Below are 14,337 nucleotides of genomic sequence, written 5' to 3'. Positions count from 1 at the left end.
AACCTGTGTCCCCTATGGAGAACCCTTCCTTGGGCATGGGTTCCGTCTTCCCATCCCGCTTCCACATGGCGCGGAACCGAGGCCGGGGCCAGACACACCCTCAGGTCCCCAGATCCTTCCTGGGCACTAGGCCTCAGTGGGGGCGGGAGAACTGCTGGGAAGCGTGGCCCTTGGGAAAATGCGTGGCCCTCCGGGTGGCAGGGAGGCCTTCCGTTTGCAGGGTGAAGAGTCAAGGACACTGGGAACCTGGCCTGATATCTCTAGGGTGCGGCACGTTGCCCCGAGGGAGGCTTGTGGGCTGGCGCCTGGGTGTGCATGCGGGCCCCGCGTATTGACCCGAAACCAGCCAGCCCCGGCTCGGACAAAAGCCATCTCCTGGCGGCCTCCCCCCTGTTCTTCCATCCGTAAAGGGGGACCCCTTTACGGATGGAAGAACAGGGGGATCTTCACAGTGGTGGTGACTGGACGGAGGGGTCTGCGGGTTTGCCGCCACGGAGGCCAGTTCCTCGCACCCCTTCGCCATGTGTCCGAGCCCCATGGAGTCAGAGGGCCGCTTATAGGGGGATGCATGAGTCCTGCGGGGGTCAAGGGATGGTGTGGGCACGCCCCGGGCAAGAGAGGGCACCTGGGCCCCGAGAGGGCCCCCGGCAAAATCCCCAGGCCTGACCCCTTGGCTCCAGAGGCTTCCCCAGACTCCTGCTCCGGGCCGGTTCCTGCTCACCGGGGCCCTAATTCACCGCAGGTGAATGCCATTTGAAGAAACCAAGGACCGGAGGCCCTGATGCCTTCAAGGGGAGTGGGGTTCCTGCACTGGGGGAATGAGGTCCCAGCGGTCACAGTCCCTTCTCGAATAGTTTAGGCCAGAATGTAGAGAGTGGAAGCCGCTCGGTCCAAGTTTGCCACCTCGGTGCAGGTTGGGACGGTTTGAGCCAAAGCAAGACCCCAAGCAGTCCAGGCAGGGCCCAACCTGTGTCCCCCCTGGAGAACCCTTCCCTGGGCATGGGTCCCGCCTTCCCAGGCCCCCTCCACATGGTGAGGAACCGAGGCCGGGGCCAGACACACCCTCAGGTCCCCAGGTCCTTCCTGGGCACTGGGCCTCAGTGGGGGCGGGAGAACTGCTGGGAAGCGTGGCCCGTGGGAAAATGCGTGGCCCTCGGGGTGGCAGGGAGGCCTTCCGTTTGCAGGGTGAAGAGTCAAGGACACTGGGAACCTGGCCTGATATCTCTAGGGTGGGGCACGTTGCCTGGAGGGAGGCTTGTGGGCCGGCGCCTGGGTGTGCAGGCGGGGGGCCCCGCTATAGACAGGAAACCAGCCAGCCCCGGCTCGGACAAAAGCCATCTCCTGGCGGCCTCCCCCCTGTTCTTCCATCCGTAAAGGGGGACCCCTTTACGGATGGAAGAACAGGGGGATCATCACAGTGGTGGTGACTGGACGGAGGGGTCTGCGGGTTTGGGGCCACGGAGGCCAGTTGCTCGCACCCCGGCTCCATGTGTCCGAGCCCCATGGAGGCAGAGAGCCGCTTATCGAGGGATGCATGAGTCCTGCGGGGAACAAGGGATGGTGTGGGCACGCCCCGAGCGAGAGAGGGCACCTGGGCCCCGAGAGGGCCCCCGGCAAAATCCCCAGGCCTGACCCCTTGGCTCCAGAGGCTTCCCCAGACTCCTGCTCCGGGCCGGTTCCTGCTCACCGGGGCCCTAATTCACCGCAGGTGAATGCCATTTGAAGAAACCAAGGACCGGAGGCCCTGATGCCTTCAAGGGGAGTGGGGTTCCTGCACTGGGGGACTGAGGTCCCAGCGGTCACAGTCCCTTCTCGAATAGTTTAGGCCAGATTGTAGAGAGTGGAAGCCGCTCGGTCCAAGTTTGCCACCTCGGTGCAGGTTGGGACGGTTTGAGCCAAAGCAAGACCCCAAGCAGTCCAGGCAGGGCCCAACCTGTGTCCCCCCTGGAGAACCCTTCCCTGGGCGTGGGTCCCGCCTTCCCAGGCCCCCTCCACATGGTGAGGAACCGAGGCCGGGGCCAGACACACCCTCAGGTCCCCAGGTCCTTCCTGGGCACTGGGCCTCAGTGGGGGCGGGAGAACTGCTGGGAAGCGTGGCCCGTGGGAAAATGCGTGGCCCTCGGGGTGGCAGGGAGGCCTTCCGTTTGCAGGGTGAAGAGTCAAGGACACTGGGAACCTGGCCTGATATCTCTAGGGTGGGGCACGTTGCCCGGAGGGAGGCTTGTGGGCGGGCGCCTGGGTGTGCAGGCGGGGCCCCGCTATTGACAGGAAACCAGCCAGCCCTGGCTCGGACAAAAGCCATCTCCTGGCGGCCTCCCCCCTGTTCTTCCATCCATAAAGGGGTCCCCCTTTACGGATGGAAGAACAGGGGGATCTTCACAGTGGTGGTGACTGGACGGAGGGGTGTGCGGGTTTGGGGCCACGGAGGCCAGTTGCTCGCACCCTGGCCCCCTGTGTCTGAGCCCCATGGATGCAGAGGGCCGCTTATCGAGGGATGCAGGTGTCGTGCGGGGCTCAAGGGATCGCCTGGGCACGCCCCACGCAAGAGAGGGCACCTGAGGCCCGAGAGGGCCCCCGGCAAAATCCCCAGGCCTGACCCCTTGGCTCCAGAGGCATCCCCAGACTCCTGCCCAGGGACCTGTTCCTGCTCACCTGGGCCCTGATGCACCGCAGGTGAATGCCATTTGCGGACACCAAGGACCGGAGGCAGTGATGCCTTCAAGGGGAGGGTGGTTCCAGCTCTGGGAGACTGAGGTCGCAGCTGTCACAGTCCCTTTGCAAGTAGTTTAGGCCAGATTTTAGAGAGTGGAAGCCGCTCGGTCCAAGTATGCCACCACGGTGCCGGTTGGGGCGGTTGGAGCCAAAGCAAGATCCCTAGCAGTACAGGCGGGGCCCAACCTGTGTCCCCTATGGAGAACCCTTCCTTGGGCATGGGTTCCGTCTTCCCATCCCCCTTCCACATGGCGCGGAACCGAGGCCGGGGCCAGACACAACCTCAGGTCCCCAGATCCTTCCTGGGCACTAGGCCTCAGTGGGGGCGGGAGAACTGCTGGGAAGCGTGGCCCTTGGGAAAATGCGTGGCCCTCCGGGTGGCAGGGAGGCCTTCCGTTTGCAGGGTGAAGAGTCAAGGACACTGGGAACCTGGCCTGATATCTCTAGGGTGCGGCACGTTGCCCCGAGGGAGGCTTGTGGGCTGGCGCCTGGGTGTGCATGCGGGCCCCGCGTATTGACCCGAAACCAGCCAGCCCCGGCTCGGACAAAAGCCATCTCCTGGCGGCCTCCCCCCTGTTCTTCCATCCGTAAAGGGGGACCCCTTTACGGATGGAAGAACAGGGGGATCTTCACAGTGGTGGTGACTGGACGGAGGGGTCTGCGGGTTTGCCGCCACGGAGGCCAGTTCCTCGCACCCCTTCGCCATGTGTCCGAGCCCCATGGAGTCAGAGGGCCGCTTATAGGGGGATGCATGAGTCCTGCGGGGGTCAAGGGATGGTGTGGGCACGCCCCGGGCGAGAGAGGGCACCTGGGCCCCGAGAGGGCCCCCGGCAAAATCCCCAGGCCTGACCCCTTGGCTCCAGAGGCTTCCCCAGACTCCTGCTCCGGGCCGGTTCCTGCTCACCGGGGCCCTAATTCACCGCAGGTGAATGCCATTTGAAGAAACCAAGGACCGGAGGCCCTGATGCCTTCAAGGGGAGTGGGGTTCCTGCACTGGGGGACTGAGGTCCCAGCGGTCACAGTCCCTTCTCGAATAGTTTAGGCCAGATTGTAGAGAGTGGAAGCCGCTCGGTCCAAGTTTGCCACCTCGGTGCAGGTTGGGACGGTTTGAGCCAAAGCAAGACCCCAAGCAGTCCAGGCAGGGCCCAACCTGTGTCCCCCCTGGAGAACCCTTCCCTGGGCGTGGGTCCCGCCTTCCCAGGCCCCCTCCACATGGTGAGGAACCGAGGCCGGGGCCAGACACACCCTCAGGTCCCCAGGTCCTTCCTGGGCACTGGGCCTCAGTGGGGGCGGGAGAACTGCTGGGAAGCGTGGCCCGTGGGAAAATGCGTGGCCCTCGGGGTGGCAGGGAGGCCTTCCGTTTGCAGGGTGAAGAGTCAAGGACACTGGGAACCTGGCCTGATATCTCTAGGGTGGGGCACGTTGCCCGGAGTGAGGCTTGTGGGCGGGCGCATGGGTGTGCAGGCGGGGCCCCGCTATTGACAGGAAACCAGCCAGCCCCGGCTCGGACAAAAGCCATCTCCTGGCGGCCTCCCCCCTGTTCTTCCATCCGTAAAGGGGGACCCCTTTACGGATGGAAGAACAGGGGGATCTTCACAGTGGTGGTGACTGGACGGAGGGGTCTGCGGGTTTGGGGCCACGGAGGCCAGTTGCTCGCACCCTGGCCCCCTGTGTCTGAGCCCCATGGATGCAGAGGGCCACTTATCGAGGGATGCAGGTGTCGTGCGGGGCTCAAGGGATCGCCTGGGCACGCCCCACGCAAGAGAGGGCACCTGAGGCCCGAGAGGGCCCCCGGCAAAATCCCCAGGCCTGACCCCTTGGCTCCAGAGTCTTCCACAGACTCCTGCCCAGGGACCTGTTCCTGCTCACCTGGGCCCTGATGCACCGCAGGTGAATGCCATTTGCGGACACCAAGGACCGGAGGCAGTGATGCCTTCAAGGGGAGGGTGGTTCCAGCTCTGGGAGACTGAGGTCGCAGCTGTCACAGTCCCTTTGCAAGTAGTTTAGGCCAGATTTTAGAGAGTGGAAGCCGCTCGGTCCAAGTATGCCACCACGGTGCCGGTTGGGGCGGTTGGAGCCAAAGCAAGATCCCTAGCAGTACAGGCGGGGCCCAACCTGTGTCCCCTATGGAGAACCCTTCCTTGGGCATGGGTTCCGTCTTCCCATCCCGCTTCCACATGGCGCGGAACCGAGGCCGGGGCCAGACACACCCTCAGGTCCCCAGATCCTTCCTGGGCACTAGGCCTCAGTGGGGGCGGGAGAACTGCTGGGAAGCGTGGCCCTTGGGAAAATGCGTGGCCCTCCGGGTGGCAGGGAGGCCTTCCGTTTGCAGGGTGAAGAGTCAAGGACACTGGGAACCTGGCCTGATATCTCTAGGGTGCGGCACGTTGCCCCGAGGGAGGCTTGTGGGCTGGCGCCTGGGTGTGCATGCGGGCCCCGCGTATTGACCCGAAACCAGCCAGCCCCGGCTCGGACAAAAGCCATCTCCTGGCGGCCTCCCCCCTGTTCTTCCATCCGTAAAGGGGGACCCCTTTACGGATGGAAGAACAGGGGGATCTTCACAGTGGTGGTGACTGGACGGAGGGGTCTGCGGGTTTGCCGCCACGGAGGCCAGTTCCTCGCACCCCTTCGCCATGTGTCCGAGCCCCATGGAGTCAGAGGGCCGCTTATAGGGGGATGCATGAGTCCTGCGGGGGTCAAGGGATGGTGTGGGCACGCCCCGGGCGAGAGAGGGCACCTGGGCCCCGAGAGGGCCCCCGGCAAAATCCCCAGGCCTGACCCCTTGGCTCCAGAGGCTTCCCCAGACTCCTGCTCCGGGCCGGTTCCTGCTCACCGGGGCCCTAATTCACCGCAGGTGAATGCCATTTGAAGAAACCAAGGACCGGAGGCCCTGATGCCTTCAAGGGGAGTGGGGTTCCTGCACTGGGGGACTGAGGTCCCAGCGGTCACAGTCCCTTCTCGAATAGTTTAGGCCAGATTGTAGAGAGTGGAAGCCGCTCGGTCCAAGTTTGCCACCTCGGTGCAGGTTGGGACGGTTTGAGCCAAAGCAAGACCCCAAGCAGTCCAGGCAGGGCCCAACCTGTGTCCCCCCTGGAGAACCCTTCCCTGGGCGTGGGTCCCGCCTTCCCAGGCCCCCTCCACATGGTGAGGAACCGAGGCCGGGGCCAGACACACCCTCAGGTCCCCAGGTCCTTCCTGGGCACTGGGCCTCAGTGGGGGCGGGAGAACTGCTGGGAAGCGTGGCCCGTGGGAAAATGCGTGGCCCTCGGGGTGGCAGGGAGGCCTTCCGTTTGCAGGGTGAAGAGTCAAGGACACTGGGAACCTGGCCTGATATCTCTAGGGTGGGGCACGTTGCCCGGAGGGAGGCTTGTGGGCGGGCGCCTGGGTGTGCAGGCGGGGCCCCGCTATTGACAGGAAACCAGCCAGCCCCGGCTCGGACAAAAGCCATCTCCTGGCGGCCTCCCCCCTGTTCTTCCATCCGTAAAGGGGGACCCCTTTACGGATGGAAGAACAGGGGGATCTTCACAGTGGTGGTGACTGGACGGAGGGGTCTGCGGGTTTGGGGCCACGGAGGCCAGTTGCTCGCACCCTGGCCCCCTGTGTCTGAGCCCCATGGATGCAGAGGGCCGCTTATCGAGGGATGCAGGTGTCGTGCGGGGCTCAAGGGATCGCCTGGGCACGCCCCACGCAAGAGAGGGCACCTGAGGCCCGAGAGGGCCCCCGGCAAAATCCCCAGGCCTGACCCCTTGGCTCCAGAGTCTTCCACAGACTCCTGCCCAGGGACCTGTTCCTGCTCACCTGGGCCCTGATGCACCGCAGGTGAATGCCATTTGCGGACACCAAGGACCGGAGGCAGTGATGCCTTCAAGGGGAGGGTGGTTCCAGCTCTGGGAGACTGAGGTCGCAGCTGTCACAGTCCCTTTGCAAGTAGTTTAGGCCAGATTTTAGAGAGTGGAAGCCGCTCGGTCCAAGTATGCCACCACGGTGCCGGTTGGGGCGGTTGGAGCCAAAGCAAGATCCCTAGCAGTACAGGCGGGGCCCAACCTGTGTCCCCTATGGAGAACCCTTCCTTGGGCATGGGTTCCGTCTTCCCATCCCGCTTCCACATGGCGCGGAACCGAGGCCGGGGCCAGACACACCCTCAGGTCCCCAGATCCTTCCTGGGCACTAGGCCTCAGTGGGGGCGGGAGAACTGCTGGGAAGCGTGGCCCTTGGGAAAATGCGTGGCCCTCCGGGTGGCAGGGAGGCCTTCCGTTTGCAGGGTGAAGAGTCAAGGACACTGGGAACCTGGCCTGATATCTCTAGGGTGCGGCACGTTGCCCCGAGGGAGGCTTGTGGGCTGGCGCCTGGGTGTGCATGCGGGCCCCGCGTATTGACCCGAAACCAGCCAGCCCCGGCTCGGACAAAAGCCATCTCCTGGCGGCCTCCCCCCTGTTCTTCCATCCGTAAAGGGGGACCCCTTTACGGATGGAAGAACAGGGGGATCTTCACAGTGGTGGTGACTGGACGGAGGGGTCTGCGGGTTTGCCGCCACGGAGGCCAGTTCCTCGCACCCCTTCGCCATGTGTCCGAGCCCCATGGAGTCAGAGGGCCGCTTATAGGGGGATGCATGAGTCCTGCGGGGGTCAAGGGATGGTGTGGGCACGCCCCGGGCGAGAGAGGGCACCTGGGCCCCGAGAGGGCCCCCGGCAAAATCCCCAGGCCTGACCCCTTGGCTCCAGAGGCTTCCCCAGACTCCTGCTCCGGGCCGGTTCCTGCTCACCGGGGCCCTAATTCACCGCAGGTGAATGCCATTTGAAGAAACCAAGGACCGGAGGCCCTGATGCCTTCAAGGGGAGTGGGGTTCCTGCACTGGGGGACTGAGGTCCCAGCGGTCACACTCCCTTCTCGAATAGTTTAGGCCAGATTGTAGAGAGTGGAAGCCGCTCGGTCCAAGTTTGCCACCTCGGTGCAGGTTGGGACGGTTTGAGCCAAAGCAAGACCCCAAGCAGTCCAGGCAGGGCCCAACCTGTGTCCCCCCTGGAGAACCCTTCCCTGGGCGTGGGTCCCGCCTTCCCAGGCCCCCTCCACATGGTGAGGAACCGAGGCCGGGGCCAGACACACCCTCAGGTCCCCAGGTCCTTCCTGGGCACTGGGCCTCAGTGGGGGCGGGAGAACTGCTGGGAAGCGTGGCCCGTGGGAAAATGCGTGGCCCTCGGGGTGGCAGGGAGGCCTTCCGTTTGCAGGGTGAAGAGTCAAGGACACTGGGAACCTGGCCTGATATCTCTAGGGTGGGGCACGTTGCCCGGAGTGAGGCTTGTGGGCGGGCGCATGGGTGTGCAGGCGGGGCCCCGCTATTGACAGGAAACCAGCCAGCCCCGGCTCGGACAAAAGCCATCTCCTGGCGGCCTCCCCCCTGTTCTTCCATCCGTAAAGGGGGACCCCTTTACGGATGGAAGAACAGGGGGATCTTCACAGTGATGGTGACTGGACGGAGGGGTCTGCGGGTTTGGGGCCACGGAGGCCAGTTGCTCGCACCCTGGCCCCCTGTGTCTGAGCCCCATGGATGCAGAGGGCCACTTATCGAGGGATGCAGGTGTCGTGCGGGGCTCAAGGGATCGCCTGGGCACGCCCCACGCAAGAGAGGGCACCTGAGGCCCGAGAGGGCCCCCGGCAAAATCCCCAGGCCTGACCCCTTGGCTCCAGAGTCTTCCACAGACTCCTGCCCAGGGACCTGTTCCTGCTCACCTGGGCCCTGATGCACCGCAGGTGAATGCCATTTGCGGACACCAAGGACCGGAGGCAGTGATGCCTTCAAGGGGAGGGTGGTTCCAGCTCTGGGAGACTGAGGTCGCAGCTGTCACAGTCCCTTTGCAAGTAGTTTAGGCCAGATTTTAGAGAGTGGAAGCCGCTCGGTCCAAGTATGCCACCACGGTGCCGGTTGGGGCGGTTGGAGCCAAAGCAAGATCCCTAGCAGTACAGGCGGGGCCCAACCTGTGTCCCCTATGGAGAACCCTTCCTTGGGCATGGGTTCCGTCTTCCCATCCCGCTTCCACATGGCGCGGAACCGAGGCCGGGGCCAGACACACCCTCAGGTCCCCAGATCCTTCCTGGGCACTAGGCCTCAGTGGGGGCGGGAGAACTGCTGGGAAGCGTGGCCCTTGGGAAAATGCGTGGCCCTCCGGGTGGCAGGGAGGCCTTCCGTTTGCAGGGTGAAGAGTCAAGGACACTGGGAACCTGGCCTGATATCTCTAGGGTGCGGCACGTTGCCCCGAGGGAGGCTTGTGGGCTGGCGCCTGGGTGTGCATGCGGGCCCCGCGTATTGACCCGAAACCAGCCAGCCCCGGCTCGGACAAAAGCCATCTCCTGGCGGCCTCCCCCCTGTTCTTCCATCCGTAAAGGGGGACCCCTTTACGGATGGAAGAACAGGGGGATCTTCACAGTGGTGGTGACTGGACGGAGGGGTCTGCGGGTTTGCCGCCACGGAGGCCAGTTCCTCGCACCCCTTCGCCATGTGTCCGAGCCCCATGGAGTCAGAGGGCCGCTTATAGGGGGATGCATGAGTCCTGCGGGGGTCAAGGGATGGTGTGGGCACGCCCCGGGCGAGAGAGGGCACCTGGGCCCCGAGAGGGCCCCCGGCAAAATCCCCAGGCCTGACCCCTTGGCTCCAGAGGCTTCCCCAGACTCCTGCTCCGGGCCGGTTCCTGCTCACCGGGGCCCTAATTCACCGCAGGTGAATGCCATTTGAAGAAACCAAGGACCGGAGGCCCTGATGCCTTCAAGGGGAGTGGGGTTCCTGCACTGGGGGAATGAGGTCCCAGCGGTCACAGTCCCTTCTCGAATAGTTTAGGCCAGATTGTAGAGAGTGGAAGCCGCTCGGTCCAAGTTTGCCACCTCGGTGCAGGTTGGGACGGTTTGAGCCAAAGCAAGACCCCAAGCAGTCCAGGCAGGGCCCAACCTGTGTCCCCCCTGGAGAACCCTTCCCTGGGCATGGGTCCCGCCTTCCCAGGCCCCCTCCACATGGTGAGGAACCGAGGCCGGGGCCAGACACACCCTCAGGTCCCCAGGTCCTTCCTGGGCACTGGGCCTCAGTGGGGGCGGGAGAACTGCTGGGAAGCGTGGCCCGTGGGAAAATGCGTGGCCCTCGGGGTGGCAGGGAGGCCTTCCGTTTGCAGGGTGAAGAGTCAAGGACACTGGGAACCTGGCCTGATATCTCTAGGGTGGGGCACGTTGCCTGGAGGGAGGCTTGTGGGCCGGCGCCTGGGTGTGCAGGCGGGGGCCCCGCTATAGACAGGAAACCAGCCAGCCCCGGCTCGGACAAAAGCCATCTCCTGGCGGCCTCCCCCCTGTTCTTCCATCCGTAAAGGGGGACCCCTTTACGGATGGAAGAACAGGGGGATCATCACAGTGGTGGTGACTGGACGGAGGGGTCTGCGGGTTTGGGGCCACGGAGGCCAGTTGCTCGCACCCCGGCTCCATGTCTCCGAGCCCCATGGAGGCAGAGAGCCGCTTATCGAGGGATGCATGAGTCCTGCGGGGAACAAGGGATGGTGTGGGCACGCCCCGGGCGAGAGAGGGCACCTGGGCCCCGAGAGGGCCCCCGGCAAAATCCCCAGGCCTGACCCCTTGGCTCCAGAGGCTTCCCCAGACTCCTGCTCCGGGCCGGTTCCTGCTCACCGGGGCCCTAATTCACCGCAGGTGAATGCCATTTGAAGAAACCAAGGACCGGAGGCCCTGATGCCTTCAAGGGGAGTGGGGTTCCTGCACTGGGGGACTGAGGTCCCAGCGGTCACAGTCCCTTCTCGAATAGTTTAGGCCAGATTGTAGAGAGTGGAAGCCGCTCGGTCCAAGTTTGCCACCTCGGTGCAGGTTGGGACGGTTTGAGCCAAAGCAAGACCCCAAGCAGTCCAGGCAGGGCCCAACCTGTGTCCCCCCTGGAGAACCCTTCCCTGGGCGTGGGTCCCGCCTTCCCAGGCCCCCTCCACATGGTGAGGAACCGAGGCCGGGGCCAGACACACCCTCAGGTCCCCAGGTCCTTCCTGGGCACTGGGCCTCAGTGGGGGCGGGAGAACTGCTGGGAAGCGTGGCCCATGGGAAAATGCGTGGCCCTCGGGGTGGCAGGGAGGCCTTCCGTTTGCAGGGTGAAGAGTCAAGGACACTGGGAACCTGGCCTGATATCTCTAGGGTGGGGCACGTTGCCCGGAGGGAGGCTTGTGGGCGGGCGCCTGGGTGTGCAGGCGGGGCCCCGCTATTGACAGGAAACCAGCCAGCCCCGGCTCGGACAAAAGCCATCTCCTGGCGGCCTCCCCCCTGTTCTTCCATCCGTAAAGGGGTCCCCCTTTACGGATGGAAGAACAGGGGGATCTTCACAGTGGTGGTGACTGGACGGAGGGGTCTGCGGGTTTGGGGCCACGGAGGCCAGTTGCTCGCACACTGGCCCCCTGTGTCTGAGCCCCATGGATGCAGAGGGCCGCTTATCGAGGGATGCAGGTGTCGTGCGGGGCTCAAGGGATCGCCTGGGCACGCCCCACGCAAGAGAGGGCACCTGAGGCCCGAGAGGGCCCCCGGCAAAATCCCCAGGCCTGACCCCTTGGCTCCAGAGGCTTCCCCAGACTCCTGCCCAGGGACCTGTTCCTGCTCACCTGGGCCCTGATGCACCGCAGGTGAATGCCATTTGCGGACACCAAGGACCGGAGGCAGTGATGCCTTCAAGGGGAGGGTGGTTCCAGCTCTGGGAGACTGAGGTCGCAGCTGTCACAGTCCCTTTGCAAGTAGTTTAGGCCAGATTTTAGAGAGTGGAAGCCGCTCGGTCCAAGTATGCCACCACGGTGCCGGTTGGGGCGGTTGGAGCCAAAGCAAGATCCCTAGCAGTACAGGCGGGGCCCAACCTGTGTCCCCTATGGAGAACCCTTCCTTGGGCATGGGTTCCGTCTTCCCATCCCCCTTCCACATGGCGCGGAACCGAGGCCGGGGCCAGACACACCCTCAGGTCCCCAGATCCTTCCTGGGCACTAGGCCTCAGTGGGGGCGGGAGAACTGCTGGGAAGCGTGGCCCTTGGGAAAATGCGTGGCCCTCCGGGTGGCAGGGAGGCCTTCCGTTTGCAGGGTGAAGAGTCAAGGACACTGGGAACCTGGCCTGATATCTCTAGGGTGCGGCACGTTGCCCCGAGGGAGGCTTGTGGGCTGGCGCCTGGGTGTGCATGCGGGCCCCGCGTATTGACCCGAAACCAGCCAGCCCCGGCTCGGACAAAAGCCATCTCCTGGCGGCCTCCCCCCTGTTCTTCCATCCGTAAAGGGGGACCCCTTTACGGATGGAAGAACAGGGGGATCTTCACAGTGGTGGTGACTGGACGGAGGGGTCCGCGGGTTTGCCGCCACGGAGGCCAGTTCCTCGCACCCCTTCGCCATGTGTCCGAGCCCCATGGAGTCAGAGGGCCGCTTATAGGGGGATGCATGAGTCCTGCGGGGGTCAAGGGATGGTGTGGGCACGCCCCGGGCGAGAGAGGGTACCTGGGCCCCGAGAGGGCCCCCGGCAAAATCCCCAGGCCTGACCCCTTGGCTCCAGAGGCTTCCCCAGACTCCTGCTCCGGGCCGGTTCCTGCTCACCGGGGCCCTATCACCGCAGGTGAATGCCATTTGAAGAAACCAAGGACCGGAGGCCCTGATGCCTTCAAGGGGAGTGGGGTTCCTGCACTGGGGGAATGAGGTCCCAGCGGTCACAGTCCCTTCTCGAATAGTTTAGGCCAGATTGTAGAGAGTGGAAGCCGCTCGGTCCAAGTTTGCCACCTCGGTGCAGGTTGGGACGGTTTGAGCCAAAGCAAGACCCCAAGCAGTCCAGGCAGGGCCCAACCTGTGTCCCCCCTGGAGAACCCTTCCCTGGGCATGGGTCCCGCCTTCCCAGGCCCCCTCCACATGGTGAGGAACCGAGGCCGGGGCCAGACACACCCTCAGGTCCCCAGGTCCTTCCTGGGCACTGGGCCTCAGTGGGGGCGGGAGAACTGCTGGGAAGCGTGGCCCGTGGGAAAATGCGTGGCCCTCGGGGTGGCAGGGAGGCCTTCCGTTTGCAGGGTGAAGAGTCAAGGACACTGGGAACCTGGCCTGATATCTCTAGGGTGGGGCACGTTGCCTGGAGGGAGGCTTGTGGGCCGGCGCCTGGGTGTGCAGGCGGGGGCCCCGCTATAGACAGGAAACCAGCCAGCCCCGGCTCGGACAAAAGCCATCCTGGCGGCCTCCCCCCTGTTCTTCCATCCGTAAAGGGGGACCCCTTTACGGATGGAAGAACAGGGGGATCTTCACAGTGGTGGTGACTGGACGGAGGGGTCTGCGGGTTTGGGGCCACGGAGGCCAGTTGCTCGCACCCCGGCTCCATGTGTCCGAGCCCCATGGAGGCAGAGAGCCGCTTATCGAGGGATGCATGAGTCCTGCGGGGAACAAGGGATGGTGTGGGCACGCCCCGGGCGAGAGAGGGCACCTGGGCCCCGAGAGGGCCCCCGGCAAAATCCCCAGGCCTGACCCCTTGGCTCCAGAGGCTTCCCCAGACTCCTGCTCCGGGCCGGTTCCTGCTCACCGGGGCCCTAATTCACCGCAGGTGAATGCCATTTGAAGAAACCAAGGACCGGAGGCCCTGATGCCTTCAAGGGGAGTGGGGTTCCTGCACTGGGGGACTGAGGTCCCAGCGGTCACAGTCCCTTCTCGAATAGTTTAGGCCAGATTGTAGAGAGTGGAAGCCGCTCGGTCCAAGTTTGCCACCTCGGTGCAGGTTGGGACGGTTTGAGCCAAAGCAAGACCCCAAGCAGTCCAGGCAGGGCCCAACCTGTGTCCCCCCTGGAGAACCCTTCCCTGGGCGTGGGTCCCGCCTTCCCAGGCCCCCTCCACATGGTGAGGAACCGAGGCCGGGGCCAGACACACCCTCAGGTCCCCAGGTCCTTCCTGGGCACTGGGCCTCAGTGGGGGCGGGAGAACTGCTGGGAAGCGTGGCCCATGGGAAAATGCGTGGCCCTCGGGGTGGCAGGGAGGCCTTCCGTTTGCAGGGTGAAGAGTCAAGGACACTGGGAACCTGGCCTGATATCTCTAGGGTGGGGCACGTTGCCCGGAGGGAGGCTTGTGGGCGGGCGCCTGGGTGTGCAGGCGGGGCCCCGCTATTGACAGGAAACCAGCCAGCCCCGGCTCGGACAAAAGCCATCTCCTGGCGGCCTCCCCCCTGTTCTTCCATCCGTAAAGGGGTCCCCCTTTACGGATGGAAGAACAGGGGGATCTTCACAGTGGTGGTGACTGGACGGAGGGGTCTGCGGGTTTGGGGCCACGGAGGCCAGTTGCTCGCACCCTGGCCCCCTGTGTCTGAGCCCCATGGATGCAGAGGGCCGCTTATCGAGGGATGCAGGTGTCGTGCGGGGCTCAAGGGATCGCCTGGGCACGCCCCACGCAAGAGAGGGCACCTGAGGCCCGAGAGGGCCCCCGGCAAAATCCCCAGGCCTGACCCCTTGGCTCCAGAGGCTTCCCCAGACTCCTGCCCAGGGACCTGTTCCTGCTCACCTGGGCCCTGATGCACCGCAGGTGAATGCCATTTGCGGACACCAAGGACCGGAGGCAGTGATGCCTTCAAGGGGAGGGTGGTTCCAGCTCTGGGAGACTGAGGTCGCAGCTGTC

The sequence above is a fragment of the Desmodus rotundus genome, chromosome 6 (genome assembly GCF_022682495.2).
Source record: "Desmodus rotundus isolate HL8 chromosome 6, HLdesRot8A.1, whole genome shotgun sequence".
In the NCBI taxonomy this organism is placed as follows: domain Eukaryota; kingdom Metazoa; phylum Chordata; class Mammalia; order Chiroptera; family Phyllostomidae; genus Desmodus; species Desmodus rotundus.
The sequence above is the reverse complement of the archived record's forward strand: the minus strand, read 5'-3'. Positions refer to the sequence as shown.